A 13,749-nucleotide genomic window follows, 5' to 3' on the forward strand; every position below is an offset into this window, starting at 1 on the left:
GGCTTTACCCTCGTTCATCAATACTCCTGGGAAAATCAACGGTACTTCATATCATTTCTGAGGAGATATGGTGAAATGTGTAAAGACCTTAGCATAGTGCCTAGAAAAAAGTTGGGATACAACAAATGTTTCTATCATTTTTTCTATATTACACTGCATTGTAACTACTGACTTATTCCTCTGTTTCCCCCATTGAACTATGAGCTACTTAAAGGAAAATACTGGATCTTACCCAGCTCATATTGCCAGAACCCATCTGATTCATAAAAAGTGGGCACCAAGGGGCGCCTGGGTGGCGCAGTGGTTAAGCGTCCGACTTCAGCCAGGTCACGATCTCGCGGTCCGGGAGTTCGAGCCCCGCGTCGGGCTCTGGGCTGATGGCTCGGAGCCTGGAGCCTGTTTCCGATTCTGTGTCTCCCTCTCTCTCTGCCCCTCCCCCGTTCATGCTCTGTCTCTCTCTGTCCCAAAAATAAATAAACATTGAAAAAAAAAAAAGTGGGCACCAAATGCCTATTTGTGGAATCTAATTGAGACAAACACAACAGCATATATTTTCATGGAATATGGCAAGTCCGAGAGTAAAGTTATGCGGAAGGAGAAGAGAAAGAACGAAGAGGTACAATGAAGTCCAAAGGGCACATATCACTAGAGAACTCTCCAGGTTGCCCCCAATTAATTAGCAAGTATTCTTTGGGAACATTTGTTCAACCAGTTTTGAGTCACTCTAATTACACTGACTTTTTTTTCAGTCTACTAATATGTTATGCAGTAATGTGCTAAATGCCTTGATAAAACTGAGACCCGTTCCCCCAAACTGTTTGGTTAATCATTCCCAAAAACATAAAGGAAACCTCAGAAAGATTAGGGAAAGAAAGAAAGGGAATGAGGTTGATAAGGAGGAAGGAGGAACGTGGGGAGGAAGGAAGGGAGAGACTCATGTGCTCTGGAGTGAATCTCTGCTAATTGTAGGTAATTGCTACTTTCTCTAAGCACAAACAATTCATACCTGTGATAATCTGTTCTAGAATTTTGCTAGAGATAATGTTCTGGATATTTTTCTGGTTTTGCAAATTAAGTTTTTCCTTCTTTAGACCACACTGATCCCTGGTTGCCCATGATTAAACCACGATTTAAAAAAAAAAAATCATTGATAGGCTTTTCACATTCACATCTGGACCGTTTATTAGATTCTTTCAGTTACCTGAGAGATAATTTGCCTGGCCTGGAGCCTTGAACTCATTTGAAGCAACCAGGTTATATTTTAGTATGTCTTGACTTATCTTGGGCCACAGTTCACTCTTAATTCTGTTTGCTCTGCCCTCTCCAGTTTGAAGATCATTCTTCGTGATAGAGACCACAAAATCAGAATAGGAGTTGAATAGTTCTGTGTTCCTTGTGACATCTGTTAACATTTTGCTGTGTGCCCCAATCAATGTACCTATCCCTTTGTTCTTCTTTACAAACAGAGCTTAAAATAGCTTTCTGTTGTCCTTGGCAGTTTTTCAACCTATAGCCAACCTTTAGCCCTCCTGACAACATTCTTAAGGCACTTTTTATATTGGCTTCTCATCATCTGTTCAGCCTTCCATTTTGGGTCTGTGTCCCTTTATGTTGTGCATTCAATAGCTTTAAAAAGGGAAAACAATGCTCTTTTCATGTTATATTATCTTGGAATAATCTTTGGAATAATCTGTGATTGTTTTGTCAGAATTTTTAAAATAGATTTATTTTCCCTTTAAAATGATACAATCCTAGGATCATATGTACATTCTCATTACTTTGATGCCTGCTTTTCTAAATTCTAAGGTAAATACCTATGTCCAAAATTATTTTTCTGTGAATATGACTCTAAGATGACATGTTACTTCCCTCCAAGTTTCTCATCACTTTTAGCTCATCAATTGAAGCTTCCTCCTTGTTCAAAATAAATTCAAAGTAAAAATTCTCCAAACTGATCTCTCATCTTTCTCAGGGACGCAACCAGCAGAAGGCAAGCCAAAACCTTACCAGAAGTTTTTCGTTTAGAAGGATTTTATGGCAAGTCTGTGGGAGAAAAGTTTCCCATCACTAATTTAACTTATCTCTATATTAGTTCTATAATCTGTGTTAGGAAGGCATGGGACAGGTAGTCAGTCCATTTCTGAAATGAAACAACTTTGAGTTTCCTCTTCTTTTAACGTCACTGAAATGCATTCTCTCACAGTTCCTCATCAGGGCCATTCATGTCCATTCTTCCTTGATACAAAGTGCTGGAGCCACATCCACATTACAGACTCTTTTGGGGGCCAATTATACCCATTCAAAATGTGGCTCATAGAATGGTGCCAGTCTGCATGTGGTTTATGAGTGGTTTGCAAAAAGATAAGCACAGAAATGGAAAGTAATTCTGTTGACACTTTTAAAGCAATTTAACAAAAATAATTTTATGTATGTTGAATCTAATAAACATTGAGCCTTGAATTTTATATATCTTTTTAAGAATTTTTTTCTAGTGATTTATTTTTATTACACTGCACAACAATATCAGTTTAGAACAGACTGGAAAGGAAGAAACCGGTGAAGGACCTTGGATGATCTGGGAAGCACTACTAGACAGGAGGTCCACATCTTACAAAGACTTGATGTAGGTGTAAGGTCATATCTAGCTTTTTTTATTGAAGTGACACATAAAATGTATTATTCTTAGTCTGTTTATTTGTTGTATATGACCACACGGAACAAATTCATTGTGTCTGCCCGCCTTTGCTGTTGGTTTCTTCTGAAACATCCTGATCGACTCATGTACAATTCAATATCTCTAAATCACATCTCTTGATACAGCTTAATACGAAGTTTTAAAGCTTTATTCAGTTTTTGCCTTTTGGGGGCTCAAATTTCAGCACAGTTTGCTTGGCTGTGATATTGTATGGCATCAGTCCTCAAAGGACTACTTCTTCTGTGCAGAAGACCCTCTTTGTACCATCAGGAAGTGAAGGGAAAACAAATCCTCTTTTGGACCACCTGGTGATTTCCCAGATCCCCCTGGGGTTCTCAACCGAAATTGGAGACAGATGCTTCTACCACCTGTACGCCCATGTCCTCCACTTCTTGCTTCCATTTCATGGCCCCAGGTAAACCGTGACCACATCTCCTAGAGACAGCATTGACCACCACATAGAATCACAGTTGAGATTCTATGATGACTTACATACATGTTACATCTACATCCCAGGAAAATCGTTTACGTCACATAAGGGCCAAACATGATTTCCTGAACTCCTTTGTAGAGAGCTAACTACTCTCTCCCTCCACCTCTGCCTCTTGGAGAAGTTGATGAAACTCTTCCAGTGGGACTGTCCTGAGAATTCTCCTCATTCTACGTGTAATGGGAGGGAGGTTGTCATTGCCCTCATGAGAAGTCTATACTCATGATCCAGAGAAGTGGCTCCATCTATGACATGAAACCCCACCAGTCCAAACTTTCTTCTTTTTCCCCTCTTCACACCAGATTCAAATTTTCCTGGCTTCTCAGAAATGTTCTTTCTTCTTTCTTGTTGGGTTCCATTTATTTACAAGTCATTTCTAGGACCTTTATCTTCTTTAATAAGCTGGAACCACAGAATGGCACTCATCAAGTTCCTTTACTTTCTTCTCAGGACAGAACTCCAAGCTGCATTTACAAAATGCATATTACTGAGAGCCTGGACAGGAGGGAAAACACGGAACCATCCAGCAGGATCCTCTGTGATCCTAACCCCCAGGTATCAACACACACGGCTGCCTATCACAGGTGCCCTTATAGTCCGTCTATTTGCTATTCCTTGTTACACCAAGGCTTCCAGCACCGGGTTGTATGTGGCGGTGATGGCTGCGGTGGAACGGGGCGCTGAGTAATGCTGCCACTAACCAGTGTGCTGCGTGGGTTAGATCTGCTTCCTTGTTCAAACCCAATGCAGAACAGCCCACCTGGAAATGGGAGTTCTTCACAGCCTCTTCCTTGTCTTTGCTCCTCATTCCTTCCAACATCTCGTTAAAAGCCTTTGGGATGTGATGAGCGCAAGCGCTGGGAGGACGGATGAGAGAGGTAGTGGATCTTGGAGTTATGAAAACTGTGGATTTGTGCAGCCTCGGTGCAGGGGCTACAGAGTTTGGGATACCATGAGGCCATAGATACCTGGCTGTAGGCCTGGGTCTAGGGTCCTTTGCCAGTAGAGGTGGGAGAACTCACGCTCTGAACAGGAAATAGGAAATGATGCTCTTCTGCAGATCTTTCCGTATTAACCCATCTCATTCTTTCCTCGCTTTGTATCTCATGCTTTTCTGTTTCCTGGAACCAAAGGGCAGGCCAAGGCAGTTTGCATTTCAACTCAGCTACATGATGACAAATATGTTTTCTATGGGCCGAACTGTTATTTAAGTATTGTTTCTATGGAAAAATTAATTACAAATTCTAAAGCTATTTACCAATTAACTTTGGGAATTAAACACATTTGTCACTTGGAGGCTGACTCTATGAGGTCGATTTAAGTAAATACATACAGAAGTATATGTGTGTACTAGAATGCTGTATTTCAAGGCGGCTGTTAGATCGAGTATAAAATATGGTGTATTATATTGTGAAGCAAAAAATAAATAAATAAAAAAGCTTGACTTGATCTAAACAGAAACTGTAATATTCTAAAAGTTTTTTACAAGCTAAGAAATGTGTCTGTGTAGACCTTGAACCTTGATTTGGACCTGTGTATTTAAGGATGAAATTTTAAGAGACGTGAATTTCACCACATGTATGTTTTCAAGCAATCACTTGTTGGAAACAGTACACTTCTCTTTCCAAAATATTTTGCTTTAGCTCTAACATTTAGCTTAAAAAATTAATTGCAATAGAAAATTGAAAATACCGTATCTGTTATTTCCAAAGTTGGGATAGGGCAAAACACCAAATTCATAATGCAATAAAAATATTATTTGAGAAATTTTATTATGTCCCTTTAAAAGGCTATAAATGTTTTAGCTTTCATTTGATGTTTTTAAATACAATCCTCCACTTTGTGTGTGTGTGTGTGTGTGTGTGTGTGTATGTGTTTGGTTATGTATTTTCCAACAGAATTAATAAAGTCAAGGTGCTAAAACAAGGCCAGTGCTTGTTCCATAGAATTGTTTCTGGAACAAAGCAAATAAATAATTATACTTTATTACAAGTAGCAAAATTTAGCTTGATTATCTGAAGACTAATTATGTTAACTTCTATGACTTAAAGTGCAGTTTTCCCCCATTCCACTAATTAAAGGGATATTAATATCAGTTGTATTTTAATCCTTGAGAGTCAGAATTGATAACGTACGATCACTGCCCACAATTTAACACAAGCCAAAATGATGGTAAAAGAGACCTAACAGTATACAATTGTCAAAACGTACCTGCAGGCTCTCAGAGGAATATTAGAACAATTGACGGGAGGTGAAATAAAAGAAGTCTCAGACTTCTGAGTTCAGGAGGATTCAGCAGAATTTCCTACAGTGTCACTTGGGTGTTTAAAGCCCTAACATATTACATGAATGCTTCCTGCAATTAGAATAGCAACTACAGGTGGAACAGATTCAAAACTGCTTACCAAGTTGTTTGTATCTATTTCCCATGGGTTTCCTGAGGCCACAGAGACAAGGAAACGGCCTGAGTTTTCTTTTCAAAACTAACGCACATTAGTGGTGGCACCTTATTGGGAACCCCATGTCATTCCCTTAAAATCATAGACAGGCCACCCAATTAAAATTGTACTTTGTGGGGCGCCTGGGTAGCTCAGTCGGTTGAGCGTCCGACTTTGGTTCAGGTCATGGTCTCACAGCTTGTGAGTTCGAGCCCTTCGTCGGCCTCTGTGCTGACAGCTCAGAGCCTGGAGCCTGCTTCGGATTCTGTGTCTCCCTGTCTCTCTGCCCCTAACCCACTCACATTCTGTCTCTGTCTCTCTCAAAGATAAATAAACATTAAAAAAAAAAAAAAAAAAAAAGAATTGTACTTTGTGGAAACCAAAGCAGCCCAGCCCAGGTGCTCCAAGGTACACTCATAGGGGCTGAAGACCTGCTTACACTGAACCACGCAATGCCTGCCTTGACCCCCTGCAAAGAAACACATCTTTTGCATATATGCTCTGTAGCAACCAGTGCTCTGCCAAGGAAAACTGCTATTTTAAATGGAGGCGCTTTCTGTATCAGCAGGAAGAATTTATGCCCAGCCAGTAAGGAGGCAGAGAGAAGCTTTTGTTGTCTGTCACATGTTAGTGCAGGGAAGTGCTCTGCCCTGAAGGTGCCAGGTAAAGAGAATTGCCAAGTAAAGAAAATTTATTGAATGTGTTTCCAAAAAGGAAGCATAATCTGACATTTTTTTAAGGATCTCAGAAAAATAACTTTCCTGTTTTTTTTTTTTTAACTTTCCTCAGTTCTAATACAAAGAATGCAAATGCAAATGCAAAAATACCTACCCTGTCTTAGAGTGCTTTGATATAGCTTTTTCTATTTAATCATGTTTTCATTTGTAATTATTTTCTATGCTTCTCTCTATTCATATGTCTGCCTATATCACACCTCTAGATGTTGAATTTATTAATTTTTCCCCTCTCTAGTGCTCTCCCTCCCCAGGAACCGCATTATTTGGGGTCCGCCTGATACTTCCCCTACCATGTCTCACTTTGGGGTAGCCAAAGTTCTAGACTTTTCAACCTCGGAATGGAGGTAAAGGATCAAACTTCCTTTTGAAAGCCTAGAGCAGTCTGAAATCTACTTCAAGCTTTAGGTTGTGCTCTGGCTTTGGAAAGCAAGTTAAGAGCCTTTAGGCTTTTCACACCTTCCGCCCCGCCCCCCTAACTCTAAGCCCCGCCCTCATTTCCTGCTACCACCAACTTTCCCACAGTTGTCCTCAGGGTTTGTTCCTTTGCTCAGATGTTCTTAGGACTAACATGAAGGTAGTCAGATTTGCCTACTCCAGGATTTTAGAAAACAGGCTAGACCAAAAAGACAAACAACAAAAACAACAGAACAAAAACACCAAGTGGATGAATCCGAATAAAATGAAGGCACCTAATTTCAGATTGTATCGAATGTCGCTCGGCCCTTTCTCTCTCTCTCTCTCTCTCTCTCTTTACAAAGCAACCTCAACTCCCGTACTCTGTTCCAACTTGGTCGGCGACCGACGAAGTGAAAGGTTCCACCTCTGAGCAGGTAAAATATGTTTGTTAGAGAAGGACTGCTCCGCGCGGTAAGAATGACAACAATTAGCACATGCTACTCATTAACAAACGGAGATTAGAGCAGCCGAAATGGCAAGCTGCCATCAGTGTGATAGTTACGGGGCAGTTTAATTTCTAACGAATGTGAGCGCTGGATCAGTAACAATATTCGACAAAATGCCGCCTGCATTCTCTTATGGCTTTCATTACCAAATTGAAAATCTGTGTAGATTTCTGAAAATTACTTTTAAATGTAGCCAATCTCCTAGACTGCAAGGCTTGATTTGCTGGTGAGGGAGCCCTGCTGTGAGATTTTAATGAAAGATCATAGTGGCCCTCCAAGGCCGGCAAAGAGCTATAGGCCCTGGAAGACCCGAAATAATCTGTTTTACTTTTAATGGCAGCCATTTTATATTCATTAAGATCAAAATGCAGTTTTGCAGGCAAATTGCAAAGCTGTTCCACTCACAGCTTGAGAACCTGGAGGCCCTACAGCTTTTTATCTTGTTCATAAGCAAATATGCAGTTAATATCTTTTAATATGCTTTGATGCTTGGTACCTTATGGGTACATTGTACCGGAGGTTAGAGGACTGCATGTTTCCTTGGCACAGTCAGCCACCAACCAAAGCGGTAGTCCTTTTATTTCCATAATGGCAGAAGAAATGAGTCTCTTTCTCTCTTTTTATCCCCCACCCCGTTTTTTTTTTTTTTTTTTTTTTCATATGAGCTCAGCTCAAATAAATTGTAAAGCACTGTATAGTGTACATTCAGGGTCTCAGAGAAGGCGCAGTTTTTCACTGGGATCCATCTGTTGGTGGTTCATATTATTTAAATTTATACAGTCACATTATTTAAATGTAAACAGCCAAATAAGATAGGATCAAATCATTGGCATCTGGAAACTGTGCTCTCATCCTCTTTGATTGTGAGGTTGTCTGCATTAATAATGGAGTTCTAAAGACTGTGATTCCACCTGATATACTGTATGACCTTAACAGTTGTGATTTTATCAGGGTTTCACTGTAGTAGAAAATGAAGGTATTTTGCAGCTCATTTCCAGCAAAGCTAGTTTGCATTATCCTCCGTCCAGAGCAGGCCTGACTGTTTTGTGGGTTATAAAATATCAACCCCCCTCCCCACTGTCCCCTTTCTGTTTTGCAGCTATACTTCCGGTCTAGTACCATGTTGGAGATTAAGTTCCATCAGATTTCGTGTAGCATGTAAATGGTACTGTGGTAAATGATTAGGTAGGTGGAAGGAAGGAAGGAAGGAAGGAAGGAAGGAAGGGGGAGGGAGAGAGGGAGTAAGGGGGAAGGCATTTAGTTTTATGAGGTACAAATCTTGGCCTCTCCCCAGCATAGCATCTATGTTCTCTAATTCAGCAACTTCTGTCTCATGTCTAAGACAAGAAATAAGGTCGGTGCAAGTGGATCTTATTACTCAACCCATTACTCCATCTTAATTCCGCCTTAAGCAATCTGCCATTGTTAGAAATAATTGTCCCAAATCACAGAACTATTCAGTTGTTGTAAAAGCAAAATTCAGGGGGTAATTTGGGATAGGAAAAGGGACCAGCTATGTCTATTTCAATCTATTGCCTGAAGATTCGGAGGCTAAGTCAAGACACAACTTTTGCTTTTTTACCCAAATGATTTTGGCTTTTGAATGCACTCAGGGTGTCAGGGTGTTAAAACTAGGGTGGGGGGAGGAGAACTGGAGCTTTTCTGTAGGTGGGAACAAAAAGATGTTGTGCATCCCTTTTTGACTTTCTAGCCATCTCAAAGAGCACTATGGGGCCAGCTGCTTGAAGGATGAGAGTCCGCTCTTCTCTGCAAGTAAATGCAATATTGTGGTGTCTCCAAAAAATAATGTGTATTAAGACAGCTCCACAGAAAGGCCAGCTTTTGTATCCTCTGGCTGGCCCAACCTTTGTACTTAACCATATCCCACAGGCATATTATAATATTGGATGACACGTTTACAAGTCCTAACATCTTACTCTGTGCAACTGCACAGCTTCTTTGCAGGGCCCACGAACTCAGGCTATAACTGTCTGATGAGGGAATTTGATAACCCACTCTCTTTGGGTCTCAGGGCAAGGTGAAGGTGTTTGGCCTGCCAAGGCACAATTTAATGGGCTTCTGAAAACACTCAAAAAGCAGACATAAATGTGTGGATGGGCAGCCAGCCAGGGTGACCTGGGGATGGGGCCCGTTGATTTTAAGCAGGGTGAGGTCGGGAAAGAATGTTTCAGGCCAGAGCTGGCTGGGGGAGCTGGAGGGGCTCTCTTGAAGCCTGAAGGTTGACTGTAAAGGATTTACAGAGCTTGAACCTGACTCTGTAACTTAAGAGCTAAAGCATTCCCACCTGTCCAACTTTAAAAGGGAAATGGAAAATGTAAAGAACATATAATTAATTTCAATTACAAGCCTCACATATCTCAGGCCAGATAGGCACTATCTTCATTTCCTGTCAACTCAATGGGCTCCAATACAAAAGTCACGTAAATTAAATTAAATTAAAACATAAAACTCTCTCTCACATATCTGTTTTCTATTCTTAATGCCTTTTGACATTTAGTCTTTGATATGGCTACTTTTTTTTTTTTCTGTACAACGTATATACCTCAGATGTCGATTTCCCATCAGTCTTTTCCCTTTATATTGTATCATCCAGCATCATGGGACAATTAATTCATCAAGAATCTTTGAGAAGATGATCAGAGAGGGAAGGGGAATGTACTTACACATGAAGAGTTTTACCCAATGTCTGTTTGCTACTTGGTTTCAAAATTGCCCTGTTCCATATTGCAGTCGTTTGTGATTGCCCGACTTTGGGTGTTTAAAAAAGTAATATGGAAGTTTTTTTCCAGGATCAATAACCTAGTTTTCTTTGGGCCCACAGTTGTTTTCCTTTTTGTTTTTTCCTCCAAAGACATTGCAACGTGTGTTGTGCGGTGTCACTGGCCACAAAGGGGTCACTCTCTCACAGAAGCTGGGTTCCATTTTGATTCGGTGCAAGGGAGAAAGTAATATTGCACACTATTTTCACATAGCCACAGAATCAGCAGTGGTGTTACATCACTACGAGTTGAGCTCCGTGTAGATTCCTAAAAAGGAGATGCGTGTGGGGAGGGTGGCGGCTGTGAGGAATAATAACATCACCCTCAGTGAGATGCTGTCAGGGAAACTGGGAGAGAAAACAATCTTCATTGAAGCTTTTTGCTATTTGAATTTCCTTCAGCTGCCTATTATCCATCCAAATATTAGAATCCATACATAATAGGGTTTCTCGGCTCCTACGTGGTATTATATTTAAGTGCGCAAAAAGGAAGTTGTATCTTGCAAATTCCTCCAAAAAGGTTATCAAAATTGCCCCGAAGGGTTGACATAGTCCTGACAGGGATTGTTTTGAAGGATGATGCTATTATTTTTCATTGGTCATTCCACAAAAGTATTAGGAAGGAAGAAAAATTCGACACCTGTCCCTCGGATCTTATTTAGCAAAAAAATAAATAAATAAATAAATAAATACAACAAGATTTCACTTTAACAGGGTCTTTCAGGCAGAAAAATACAGCAGTAACATGTGTAAAGAAAATTTCAATATGTTTTGACAATAGTGTAATCTAGAGGAAGTGTTATCCCCCTTGTGGAGGTCATCATTCTTAATACAGTGTGTGTCATCAATTCTCAGGACAACAGAGAAAATGATCTAGTCAATACATATGAAACAGAAATCATGCATAAACATGCTGCCTTACTATAAAGTGGGTGACACCACTGAAAATTGGATAGCAGGCCTGGATGCAATTTTCCATAACTTTTTATTATTCATAAGATCGTGTGATCTAATAAGCCACACCTCAAATTACTGTCCATTGAAGGTGTTCTTGAGTGATAGATTTTGACAAACCAGACAGAGGATATATTATGATTAAGATCAGATGCTGGTAGTGCTGGACTTCACGCAGCTGACTGTTTTCAGCTGTCTTCCATCAATTCTACATCTCCCCCCTTAGAAAAATGAAGAAGCATGAATCCATGGGCTATGAATGCATAAGAGAAGAAATCTACTAACTGATTATTCAGTAGGTCTGATCTCAAGTGTCTCTCCATTTAACTTTGATTGGGGGGGGGGTTGATTTGAGAAAGAACAATGAATAGGAGGGACAGGATATTTGAGTTGAAAGAGACAAATATCTGAATCTGTTATCTAAGTATTTGTTAAAATACATAGAACTTTAAAGGGGCAGAAACCTCATATATTTAAGTGACTAAAAAGGAAGAAAAGGCACTACTACCACTACCAGCAGAAGCTCAGCACAGCCAAGGCAACCCAAGCTTTCACCTAATCACTTTTTGTTAAAATTAATGGAGGGTTTCTAATTAAGCAGAGTGCCTCTGCAAAAGGCTTTTAAAAGCTCGCTCTTTCCTCTTTCTATTCCTTCCTTCCTTCCTTCCTTCCTTCCTTCCTTCCCTCCCTCCCACCCTCCCTTCCTCCCTTCCGTTCTCTCTTTTTCTTTTTTATCCTGTTAAATAACTCTTCTGGTCTAGGTCTACGAAAAGGACTCTGCCCCTTTAATTCATCAAATGCAGAAAAACTGGCGTAGCCAGTATCTACAAGCCACATTCCAAAGGGAGATGTTTTCAATTCACTCATTATAGAAAGGTCAGTCAGGTTCAAGTTCAATGTCATGGAAAAGAAGTACTCTCTACAAGGAGTACCACCCACACATGAAAAAGTGGAGGGAGAATTAGATGAACTATGTAACCTAATTTTTTGGGCAAATACAAGAAAATTAGCCCTGTGTGCTATTTGAATTTAAAACCACATATTAACAATTCAGCTCTAGAAGGTGACAGCAACCACAACAAAGTAAACACGCTCTCCAAACCACTCGGCCGTAATGATGTTATTAGTATGCATGTTGCTGAGCCCAGATGTAGCCTTTAACAGCCCAAGCCCTTCCAGTGCTTTTTGTTCTAATGGCTTCAGACTCTTTTTCAAAATGGGACACTCAGAGCCCACCAGGACTAGAGGACAGGATCAGGAGATAATTCACGCTGGCAAATGGAACATGACCGCCGCGTCCATCCTCACCACATCCCATTGTCTGCCATGATAATAGATGATATCTGCTGGAAGACAACAAAGCACCTGTGAAGAATTGTAGGTTAAGTGGAATGGAGCCTCTGTTGGGGCTGAGTTCCGAGAAGTTGTTCCTTTAGGTTGACGGCAAAGCAGTTGCCTGTAGATGGGAGGAGGAGGCCCCACTAGCGGCCTCTCCTCTTAGGAGTTCTCCCCGGAGTGAATTTCCCCATTGTGAAAAGGATGGGCTGGTTTTCACTTACATGTGCTTGAATAGAAAAATTGTATATAGTGCCTCAATAGCCTACACGTATTCAAACCAACTGCCCAATTCATCTGTGAGAGCCTTAATCTTTATGTTAATTTTTGCGTAGCTGCTGTGAGAGCCTTTGAAATGTACAAAAATATGCACAGCAACTCTGACGTTCAGAACGCAGAACCTTTGGAAACCACACCAAAACACAAAGTGTCTTGGCTTAATCTGTTCCTTGCTACAGTTGAAGTCAACCCTCTTGTGCCATTGTGTTCAATCTCTTCCTTGCGAATAGTGCTCTCTCTTTTTTTTTTTTCATTTTTATTACTGTAGATCTCCAGAAATAGGAGTTAGTGCTGTTTTCCTTTTTGAATCAGAAGTAGGTAAACACCAGCAAAGCTGAGGGTATACAGTGTGATTTAGTGTAGGTTAACATAGTGCAGAGGGTATTTTGCAATAAAATTTTAAATTAGGGGGAATATATTTACTGCCTGTCGTGTGTGTGGCTTATGAACTATAGGTTTGATATTTGGCAGAATGTGTAAGAACTGATAATTAGGTATGCGTGTGTAGGTAGTGACATTTGTTTAAAACAAAGTACTGTAAAACTGAATTCATTTATGCCTCTTACTTTGTTCAGCCTCTCATAGACAAGTAATAAAATATACCAATAATATCTCACTTTACAATAAGCTTTAATTATGGAGACACCTGATAAAATGCAGATGAACTATCTGTTCAAGAGCTGTGTGGATTCTAGTAAATAGAATTGGTATAGTGTCTGTGTGAGAGAGAGAGAGGGGGACAGAGACAGAGACCAAGATAGACAGACAGAGGCAGAGAGAAACTATACATAATAGTAAAGATATTTTGAAGGTGCTTTTTTTTTATTTGTAAATTTTTGTCGGCTGAAATTATATTTAACAAATTAGAAAAGGCTCTCGTGTAATTTGTCTTCACTTTATGTATCAAAATACTAAAGGAAGCAGTGCCACAGAACCAAATAAGAGCATTTGATGACTGCCTGTTACTTTTTATATTGCCATTCAAAAAACATTAAGCTTTTCTTTTTGTTTGGCAAAATAATATTAATTTAAATACTAGAAGCATGAGTGAATAACCATTTTAATAAGTCCCAAATGATGTAGAGTGTTTAGAAACCTTTGTCACTTTTTTCCTATGGGCAAAATCTGATCACTGACCAA

The 13,749-nt window shown here is 40.0% G+C and overlaps 1 long non-coding RNA gene across 3 annotated transcripts in view; it reads left to right on the forward strand.

Moving 5' to 3' along the window:
* Positions 1-13,749, forward strand: part of LOC123580814 — a 242,135-nt gene that overhangs the window by 136,802 nt on the left and 91,584 nt on the right. The window contains exon 1 of one of the 3 annotated variants that reach the window (XR_006703472.1): positions 6,840-7,190. The exons of the other annotated variants lie outside the window; for them this stretch is intronic. This is a non-coding gene — a long non-coding RNA (uncharacterized LOC123580814). Of the gene's footprint in view, positions 1-6,839; positions 7,191-13,749 lie in introns of those variants that run through there. 3 annotated transcript variants of the gene reach the window in all.

The sequence above is a fragment of the Leopardus geoffroyi genome, chromosome A3 (genome assembly GCF_018350155.1).
Source record: "Leopardus geoffroyi isolate Oge1 chromosome A3, O.geoffroyi_Oge1_pat1.0, whole genome shotgun sequence".
In the NCBI taxonomy this organism is placed as follows: domain Eukaryota; kingdom Metazoa; phylum Chordata; class Mammalia; order Carnivora; family Felidae; genus Leopardus; species Leopardus geoffroyi.